General features: G+C 43.8%; 1 long non-coding RNA gene across 1 annotated transcript; it reads right to left on the bottom strand.

Moving 5' to 3' along the window:
* Positions 1-3,593: 3,593 nt before the first annotated feature.
* On the bottom strand, positions 3,594-6,277 carry LOC142302554 (uncharacterized). The gene is made up of 3 exons (XR_012752959.1): positions 6,218-6,277; positions 4,265-4,432; positions 3,594-3,702 (listed from the first exon to the last, which is right to left on the bottom strand). It is a non-coding gene; the product is annotated as an uncharacterized LOC142302554 (long non-coding RNA).
* Positions 6,278-7,553: the final 1,276 nt, after the last annotated feature.

Genomic DNA, 7,553 nt, shown 5'->3' with positions numbered 1-7,553 from the left:
CATCTGTCCATAGAATACTTTTCCAGAACTGAGCTGGCTTCATGAGGTGTTTTTCAGCAAATGTAACTCTGGCCTGTCTATTTTTGGAATTGATGAATGGTTTGCATCTAGATGTGAACCCTTTGTATTTACTTTCATGGAGTCTTCTCTTTACTGTTGACTTAGACACAGATACACCTACTTCACTGAGAGTGTTCTGGACTTCAGTTGATGTTGTGAACGGGTTCTTCTTCACCAAAGAAAGTATGCGGCGACCATCCACCACTGTTGTCATCCGTGGACGCCCAGGCCTTTTTGAGTTCCCAAGCTCACCAGTCAATTCCTTTTTTCTCAGAATGTACCCGACTGTTGATTTTGCTACTCCAAGCATGTCTGCTATCTCTCTGATGGATTTTTTCTTTTTTTTCAGCCTCAGGATGTTCTGCTTCACCTCAATTGAGAGTTCCTTAGACCGCATGTTGTCTGGTCACAGCAACAGCTTCCAAATGCAAAACCACACACCTGTAATCAACCCCAGACCTTTTAACTACTTCATTGATTACAGGTTAACGAGGGAGACGCCTTCAGAGTTAATTGCAGCCCTTAGAGTCCCTTGTCCAATTACTTTTGGTCCCTTGAAAAAGAGGAGGCTATGCATTACAGAGCTATGATTCCTAAACCCTTTCTCCGATTTGGATGTGAAAACTCTCATATTGCAGCTGGGAGTGTGCACTTTCAGCCCATATTATATATAGAATTGTATTTCTGAACATGTTTTTGTAAACAGCTAAAATAACAAAACTTGTGTCACTGTCCAAATATTTCTGGACCTAACTGTATGTCACCACCTTTGCATATCAAGTTGGGCCTAATGAAGAACTTTGTAAAGGTAATGGGAAAGAAAGCAAACACATTCAAGTATAAATTTCCAAGATTGAGGCAAGCAAAGATAAAGGAAGGAGTCTTTATTGGACCTCAGATTCATAAGCTTGTTCAAGATGAGGAGTTTTTCCATTTGTTGCAGGTCAAGGAAAAGGCAGCATGGGCAGTGTTCACATTAGAGGTAACTCAAGAGCAGAAAACTATGAAGAGTTGGTGGAAAATCTCCTCAAAACATATAAGGATCTTGGCTGTAACATCCTTATAGATTCAGTTCTTATATTCACATCTAGAGTGTTTTCCACCAAAAACGGTGGAGCAGTGAGGACGAGCGCGGAGAGAGATTTCACCAAGATATTGCGACTATGGAGGAAAGATATCAAGGAAAATGGAATCTATCAATGCTGCAGATACTGTCAAACGATTGTAAGAGATGATCCGATGGCGGAGGACAAAAGACGAGTGAAAAAGAGACCAGCAAAAAAGAGACGAGCAAAAATGAGACCAGCAAAAAAGAGAAGAACAAAAAAGAGAAGAGCCAAAAGAGACCAGCAAAAAAGAAATCAGCAAGAAAGAGCTGAGAAAAAAAGATGAGCAAAAAAGAGACCAGCAAAAAAGAGAAGAACAAAAAAGAGAAGAGCCAAAAGAGACCAGCAAAAAAGAAATCAGCAAGAAAGAGCTGAGAAAAAAAGATGAGCAAAAAAGAGACAAGCAAAAAAGAGACAAGCAAAAAAGAGACAAGCAAAAGAGAGACGAGCAAAAAAGGGACAAGCAAGAAAGAGCTGAGAAAAAAACAGAAATGAGCAAAAAAGAGACCAGCAACGAAAAGACCAGCAAAACAGAGACCAGTAAAAAAAAAAGACACCAACAAAAAAACAGCAAAAAAGAGAACAACAAAAAAGAGACCAGCAAAAAAAGAGACCAGCAAAACAGAAACAAGCAAAAAAAAGAGACCATCACAAAAGAGATGAGCAAAAAAAAAGAGACCAGCAAAAAATAGATCATCAAAAACAGAAACAAGCAAAAAAAAAAAGAGACCAGTAAAAAAAGAGACCAGCAAAAAAAGAGATCAGCAAAAAAGAGACAGAAAAAAAGAGAAGAGCAAAAAAGTGACCAGCAAAAAAGAGACCAGCAAAAAAAGAGACCAGCAAAAAAAGAGACCAGCAAAACAGAGACAAGCAAAATAACGAGACCATTAAAAAAGGGCATCAACAAGAGAAAAGAATGTGCGAAAAAAGTGGGATCACCACAATGAATAAATATACAAAAATATCTTTATTATAGAAATAGGCACAAATACCAACAACCGATTAAAATCAATTAAAAAAGCAAAACAGCTTATGGGAAACACACATACTGAGAGTGCCAATGGTCTGACACCCAAAGAATACCTCACACCCTCAAAGAGCCCCAACCCCACAAACATATAATAATGCAATGATTTAAGACACAGTGTCCATAAACTGGGACCACCAAATAAGCAGATGGAAAATGCAAAATCAATCAGACAGATCAGAGTCCCAGTAGATGCCGTGGTGGTTTGGCAATGCAGCAATGTCGCCACCAATAAGCATGATTTAAAGCAAAAATAGCCCATACAATACCACCTACGGATGGACACACAACGGGGTGCAGGCAAGGAGTGGAGGGGTGAGGTATGAGCCCCACGCGTATCGCTACAAACAAGGTGTAGCTTCCTCAGGGGAGATGTGCAATGATGGAAGCAATGTGCCTTTTTATTTAGTACAACATAATTAGAACATAATTACTAAATTGCCTACCAGCGTGTGGAGAAAGAGGCAAGGAAAGGTTGCTGTGGAAATGGAAGACGCCCGATGGAAGCTGCCATTTTGCCACGTGATCACAGTCATGTGAATGGGAAAGAGCCACAGGAAATGTAGTATGCGCATGCGTTAGCAACATCAAATAGCAGGCGGCGTAGATAATCATGCTAGCAGCGTAAAGCATCGTAGCCGGCGCGTGCGCAATAAGCAGATGCTGAAATAGATGGTCCCCACACATATTCCACCAACTAATGTGAAGAATACCACTAGTTGCGCAAATATCGTAACCGGCGCATGCGCAATAAGCTGAAACGCCGAAAACAAGCAGAATGCCAAGATAAGTTGTTACTGCGCATATTCAACCACCCACGAGCTATATTTAGATTTAAACACAGGTGCCATATAGGCTATTGTTTTACATTATTTGGGAGAAGAAACAAAAATCAAAAATACAAATGGATCAATACAAATAATATGTAATATCAACAAAATATAACTCAGTGGTTAATAAAACATGGAATAAATCACCTTTTTTTGCCATATAAAGCCCACCAAATCTTATCATATGGTGCAACCATGGTCATATTACAGGCACTAAAGGGCCATTAAGCAGCATGTAATGCTATATAGAACCATATGATGTACCGATGACAAAGAGATATGAAAATATATGCAGGCCTGCACCCTTTCTGCATACAGGACCAGGCAAACCGGAAAATCAAGCAGTTTGTTTACATACATAGGCTGCTGCACATACATGCATTACCCAAAATATATATAATGTACCGGATCACGTGGCAAAAGACAAACAGGGGGTGAAGGGGGTATATATACAGACAAAGCATTACAGATACAGTAATACAAAAAATATACAAAAAAAAAAAAATAAATAAAAAAAAAAAAAAAAATAAAAAAAAAAAAAAATAAATAAAAAATAATGAAGGTCAAACAAGAAGACTCAATCCAATTCCTTTCTTCTTAACGTTGTAACCATGGAAATGTCAAGATGCAGGCGATCCAGCAATCCATCCTATCGATTTTTAAACAGGAAAACTGCCAACTAGGATAGAATGTAAGAATAATTTAGTAAAGCTGGAACAAGAAAACAACAAGAAGAGGCCAACAATGGAGACCCCCAAAAAATTTTTTTTCGAAGAAAAAGAAAGAGAAAGGCGCCCCGACCACCCTGGATAGAATAAGATAACCAGAGAAACCCATCCAATCATGTGGAGATGGGCCATACCCGAAGGCCAGAAAAGAACACCGAAACCCAAACTGAGCGTTGAACCAATGCTGCAAAACAATGTGGCAACGTGGACAAAGGCCCAATAATCAAATAATGTATAAAAAGGCCCCTTGTCCACGGTGCCGTCCATGAAAAAATCACAGACGCCATTCTTATTTCTTGTAGAAGCCTGTGAACAGAAGCTCCTCATTTAGTCCGTTAGGAGAAAGGCTCCGTAATTGGTAGATCCATCTTGCCTCTCTTCTCAACAATTCATCCGACAATCTACCTCCACGAATGTTAGAGGGCACGGACTCCAACACCAAAATCTGGACACCCTGTAGCGAGCCATTATGCATTTCCAAAAAATGTTTTGCCACTGATGTGATAGGCTTACCTTGGGCCTGATCTTTCTTTGCTCGTCCAATATCCGAGAAGTGGTGCTGTATCCGCCGTCGAAGCTCCTGAGTGGTCTGCCCCACATATAGTTTCGGACAACCACATGTGAAGACATATACCACGTTCCTCGTCCGGCAATTGGAATAAATCTTAGTCGTTATGGACCCTGGAAAGATGGAAATTTCAATGCGTCTATTGGCAGCCATAAAGGGACAAATAGTACAGTCTCCACAGGGAAAAGAGCCAATCAATCTGTGCCCTCGACCCACTGTTGTACACATTAAAAAAGGGCCGGCACTGAATGAGGAGCAAATGTACTGCATTTTCTGTAACCGTTTACGTTTCACAGATTACACAGGTTTTAGTTATTTGAATTGTTGCTAAGTTTCCCCTAAATAAATATCAGAAAATTGGCATAAAATATTCTGCAAAAATAGCAACAAAAAGAGGAGATAAAAACTCCCCCAAAAATGTATTATAAAATGTACTCACAGCAAAAAAGGGCAACCAGTCCAGTTAGCCCAGGCCAACACATCTAATGCACAAACAGGATGCAGACAAGCCTCTCAATATGATGGACACTTCACAGGTGCAAGGTAAATTGCACACTAGTGGCGCGCATAGGGCACTGTTCACACTTGTATGCGCATGGTGTCCAGCCAGCAACCTATTACCACGCCCTTACTATTAGATTAGGCGGGTTACTCGGACACTACTCTAAAATATTCTGCATCTTTATATTTGCAAAAATAATAATGTTTCACAGTACTGAAACTGTTATGCATTAATTATATTTAGCAGTATCAAGAAAACTCTTTGATATAGAAACAAGAGCAAACTAAACATTTTCATTGTCAGAGTTGAATTCAGGAGGCTAAAGTCATTAAAAAATGACTGATTTCATAACTGAACCTGATGACATTTGAAAATATGTAGAACAGTGAGAGGTATGTTTGGAAGGTTTGGAAGAGGAAGAATGAAGCAAATGCTACAAAGAGCACCCTCTAGTGGAGGCTTGGTGATGCCTACAGTGAAGCATGGTGCGGGCTTGATGATGTCAATAGTGAAGCATGGTGGTGGCTCGGTGATATCTACAGTGAAGCATGGGGAAACTCCCTGATATCTACAGTGAAGCATAGCGGGGGACTTGGAGATGCTTACAGTGAAGCATGGTGGTGGTGTGGTGATGTCTACAGGGAAGCATGGCAGTGGCTTGGTGATGCCTACAATGAAGCAAGGTGGAGACTCGGTGATGTCTACAGTGAAGCATAGCTGTGGCAAAGGGATGTCTACAGTAGAGCATTGCAGTTGCATGGTGATGTCTACAGTGAAGAATAGTGGTGATTCATTGATTTCTACAGTGAAGTATTGCGGGGGCTCGATGATGTCTACAGTGAAGCATGGCAGGGGCTTGGTGATGGCTACAATGAAGCATATCGGTGGCTCAGTGATGTCTACAGTGAAGCATGGCTGGGTCTCGGTGACATCTACAGTGAAGCATAATGGTGGCTCAGTGATGCATACAGTGAAGCATGGTGCAAGCTCGGTGATGTCTACAATGAAGCACAGTGGTGGTTCGGGGATGTCTACAGTGAAGCATGGCGGTTGCATGGTGATGCCTACAGTGAAGTATGGCAGTGGTAAGAAGATGTCTATAGTTAAGAACTGCAGTGGCAAGGGGATGTCTATAGTGAAGCATGTTAGTGGCTCTTTGATTTCTACAGTGAAGCACAGTGATGTCTCCGTTATGCCTACAGTGAAGCATGATGGGCTCAGTGATGCCTACATTGAAATATGGCAGGGCCTCTGTGATACTTACAGTGAAGCATGGTGGTGGCTCAGGCATGCATGCCGTGAAGTATGGCAGTGGTTTGGTGATGCCTACAGTAAAGCATGGCGGTTGCTCAGTGATGCATGCAGTGAAGCATTCTGGTGCCTTGGTGATACCTACTGTGAAGCATTATTGGGCTCGGTGATGCTCTTCAGCTGCTTTTCTTCCACTTCTACTGGAAACCTGCAGTGTGTGTATAGAAACTAATCTGAAAATTCTAGAAGAACATGTCAGAACAATGATGATGATGCCAAACATACCTCACGGGTCATCAAATATTAGTATCAGAAGAATTTTTGGAATATTGCACAGTGGCCATCATACTTACCTAAACCTCAGAGAAAATATTTTTTTGGATGCGAAGAAGGTGTGTCCATCTGGAACCCAAGAACATTAGTGACCATGAGGCCACGCTGTCAACAACTGGTATCTGACTATGCGTCATGTTTGTGTGACTCCCTGGACTAGCCAGGTAGTCACATACAAAGCAACACACCCCCCCCCACCCTAGGCAGTTACACCAGCCAAACCAAAAACCCTTGTTGCCTCCCTCCAGGGTCTGATGCCCACACCAGGTGGGGCGGAGCCAGGCGGTTGGCCCCACCCACGGAGGAGTTCACAGGTCTGGAGGCGGGAAAAGCAGTAGATCAGTTCAGGAGGTGAAAGTGAGAGGTCACGTACTGCGAGTGTCTGGGTTGGAGCCAGGCACTTACAGCAAGGTTGGCAGATGGTGGTGGCCGTCTGCAGGAGTTGGTGGAACTCCGCAGAGCCGTAAGGACCGGGGTCGGGCGTCGGCCCGCCGGTACCGGACCGGGAAACGGAGTGAAGCTAAGCACACAGGCAGGGCCATCGGACCCCGACCAGGCTTGGAGCCGCCGACAATAGTCAAATCCGAGTGTGACAGGAACCCCAGGGGTTTCCTAACAACCAAGTCCCGATTGAAGGCAACCGTCCGCACCGTGAGGATATACAGCCACCGCCACCGGCTAGAGATCCAAGGGCCAGCGCCTGCGGGCAAAACGGGCTCCTCCGGCACCTATACGCCGGGGAGCGGACTACCGTTGGGAAGCCAGCGGAGTCAACACAGTACACAAAGGTGCAAGGAAAGACAGCCACCATCACATGTCCGGGGAGAGACACTGCAGCCGGCTGCGGGACCCGTCCATCCAGCCGTTTGGTTTACCGGAGACTTTGTGCATTTGTTGCTGAGTGAGTACACCAGTGCCATCCGGCACCGCGCCGCGCTGTCCCTGCAACCCTGCACCTCACCAACCCTGTCTCCCCGTCACACCAGCCAGGCCCCGGGACCACCAACCCCTACCCACGGAGGGGGAAAACAACATCCCAGCTGCTCCCTACCATCGCTCCCGGGATCCCCGTCACCAGCAGCGGTGGTGCCCTTCTTCACCACAACCCGTGGGTGGCGTCACGGACTAAATCCCCCAAACAAACTATC

Source organism: Anomaloglossus baeobatrachus, chromosome 1 (assembly GCF_048569485.1).
Source record: "Anomaloglossus baeobatrachus isolate aAnoBae1 chromosome 1, aAnoBae1.hap1, whole genome shotgun sequence".
Lineage (NCBI taxonomy): Eukaryota > Metazoa > Chordata > Amphibia > Anura > Aromobatidae > Anomaloglossus > Anomaloglossus baeobatrachus.
Note: the sequence above shows the minus strand (reverse complement) of the source record. Positions and strands in the feature narration are given on the sequence as shown.